This window comes from Palaemon carinicauda, chromosome 19 (genome assembly GCF_036898095.1).
Source record: "Palaemon carinicauda isolate YSFRI2023 chromosome 19, ASM3689809v2, whole genome shotgun sequence".
Classification (NCBI taxonomy): Eukaryota; Metazoa; Arthropoda; class Malacostraca; order Decapoda; family Palaemonidae; genus Palaemon; species Palaemon carinicauda.
The window spans coordinates 97470994-97474328 of NC_090743.1; the positions used below are offsets into that span (position 1 = coordinate 97470994).

Here is a 3335-nt window from a genome sequence, read left to right on the forward strand (position 1 = left end):
CAAAAACTTGAATGATATATTGTGAAAAAAGCGAAAACGAATATATAAAAATAATCAATGTAACTAAAATCAAAATTAAGAATGAGATAGAAAGGGAAAAAGAAATTAAAAGGTACAGAAAAGGGAGAAAACGCTGAAAAAAAGTAAATAGGATAGGAATTTTATAATATGATGAAGTATTACAAAAAAAAAAGAAAAAAAAAGTTGGAATCGTAAAGATGAAAATGAAAGGAGGGAAGGAAGGAGGAAGAACAGGGGAAGAATAATGAAAGTGGAAGGAGGAAAATATAATAAAATACATGAAAATGTCACAGAGAGAGAGAGAGAGAGAGAGAGAGAGAGAGAGAGAGAGAGAGAGAGAGAGAGAGAGAGAGAGACTATACAACTTACCAGAATGAATAAAATGGTTTATTGACAGGAGAGAGAGAGAGAGAGAGAGAGAGAGAGAGAGAGAGAGAGAGAGAGAGAGAGAGAGAGAGACTATACAGTACAGCTTACCATTGGCTCATGGACTGCAAAACCTTCTGCATTACTCCTAACAGCAAACGTTTGTTAGGGATCTGAGCAGGGAGCTGGAGATGACTTGAACTAAAAAGAGATGAGAGATTAGTGGACAAACAAACGGCACTTGTACTGACCTTGCATTGCCCTGTATCGATGAAACTGGTGTTTATTTATTTTGGAAAGGATCATCCAGTTATTATAATTCATTCAATAATTTCATTTAAGATTTTAGGGTTATGAAATTCCATGTTGTCTGATCATGTAAAGCTTAACTCAATTGCATTATTGTTTCAATCGCAATTTAAATGTTAGAACCATTGATTTCATGATATAATATAAAAGAAACATATTTCTAAAACTTAAAAAAGATGTCATTCCTATTTAAATAATCAATTCGTTTTATTTGATATACAATCTTTCCATATTAAAACATTTAGCACGTAGTCTCACTAACAAAGATATAAAGCAGGAGTCTTTAGATTTAATGTTTTATTTTGTATTTCATAAATATGTAATTTATATAGCAAGCTTCTATTACAATCTTATTGACGAAATCGTTTTCTTTACAAAAATAACCATGATTCTTTGACCAAGCTTAACAATATGGTCAAATTAAAAAAAGGGATAATTTCCTAGGAATTTTTGACACAATGGTAGATTGAAAACTAACAGTTTAATATAAACGCATTTTAAAAATTCAATAAAAACTATTTTGACTTTAATTCGAATTGGGTGTTTTTTCAGCAATATATAAATATATATATATATATATATATATATATATATATATATATATATATATATATATATATATATATATATATATATATAGATAGATAGATATATATATATATATATATATATATATATATATATATTAGTTTTAATCCTTTTCAATAAATCAATACAGGATTTCTTTTCAAAGCAATTGGATAAATGATCGTATCCTCAAGTAAATTATAGACAGAAACCCTTAATAACAATCAGAAACTTATTCGAAATGGTAACATTATTCACTTGAGTATGTTCTTATAAATCACTTTATCTTTTATTCAACTGATAGAAAAATTAAATCTGGAATGATCCTTTCCTAATGTTACATACTAGTGAGCCATAAATACATCTACACATAAAGAAATATTAATACAGTAATAGTTGTATTTGTAATACATATTAAAAAAACCTATCAATACATCTGTAATTGTATAAAAACACTAATATAAATACAGTTGTATTCCTATAAAACCTCATAGCAATACAGTTGTATTCGTAATATTCATAATACATACACAAAATAGCAATGGAACATAATTAAAACCAGAATAAATAAAATATCAAACACCCATATCAAAATACAAAGTAAATACACAAAATATAAACACCCAAAACAAGTAAATAAACACACCAATATTTAAAACACTCGCAAAAAGCACACCTCCGAAACGCAATTTATAACACATTCGAAATACAGAATCAATACGCATATTTATGAACCCACATTTCCTCACTCGGAAACGATAAACCCAAACATTGCTGTTGGCATCACAAACAGTATAAACGTAATGCGTAATACGCCTGGTGAATAATCGCCTAATCAATATGTACGCAAATACGCTTCATTAATCATAAGTACGCAATATACCTTCGAACGCCATTAACCTGTTTACCATATTGCGCATAACATTCACCTACCTATCGTAAACAATATAGTTAACATGCGCCCCTAACAAGTAAAAGGTAACCTTTTCTAAAATGGTTTACTAACAGTTCTACTGAAGCTATCTACAGCTATCTATCTATCTACTTTCTAATTATGGCTCGGTAGCAGGTAACATTAAATCTAGTACTCACCCTGGCTTCGCATCTGAAAGAGAGGAAAAAGCTTTGATTACAGAGATCTGATTCTACTGAAAACATAATCTGGAAAGTGTGTTTGGTAATTTCTCCTTATATTCACTTGATTAGAGAATATATTCAAAATCATTATGCTCTTCTTTTGGGACACTGTCAAAGGTATAGTTATACATACATGTAATGTATATATATATATATATATATATATATATATATATATATATATATATATAGATATAGATATAGATAGATAGATAGATAGATATATAGATACATACATACATATATATATACATATATATATATATATATATATATATATATATATTTATATATATAGATAGATAGATATATAGATAGATAGATAGATAGATATATCAAGATTTATCAATATTTACTAAGCATTAAATTTAAGGATGAGGTTATTATCCCTACGCCTAGAGAGAGAGAGAGAGAGAGAGAGAGAGAGAGAGAGAGAGAGAGAGAGAGAGAGAGAGAGAGAGATTAAGAAATTCAATTTTACATAAAAAAACAAATTTACTTACAATAATGCATTGCTTGAAGAAGAGTTATTTCAATTCTGTGATGTTATCATATAACACAGAATTCAAAATCACATTTTTTGAACTAGTTATGCACACCTGTGGAAAAGAAAGTTATTGAAATTAGGAATATAGCTTAAACTGTGTAAATCTACATTATATATACATATATATATATATATATATATATATATATATATATATATAAATTAAATATATATATATATATAAATATATATATATATATAAATTAAATATATATATATATATATATATATATATATATAAATATATATATATATATATATATATATATATATATATAAAATGTGTATATATATATATATATATATATATACACACACATATATATATACATATAATATATATACATATATATATATATATATATATATATATATATATATATAAATA

The 3335-nt window shown here is 26.1% G+C and overlaps 1 protein-coding gene across 3 annotated transcripts in view; it reads right to left on the reverse strand.

Moving 5' to 3' along the window:
• Window positions 1–753, reverse strand: part of LOC137658288 (lachesin-like) — a 207734-nt gene extending 206981 nt beyond the window's left edge. For 2 of the 3 annotated variants that reach the window (XM_068392960.1, XM_068392958.1), the window contains exon 1: window positions 499–752. The gene's annotated coding sequence lies outside the window, so the exon portion shown is untranslated. Of the gene's footprint in view, window positions 1–498 lie in introns of all 3 variants that reach the window. The other variant, XM_068392961.1, reaches the window with a different exon arrangement.
• Window positions 754–3335: the final 2582 nt, after the last annotated feature.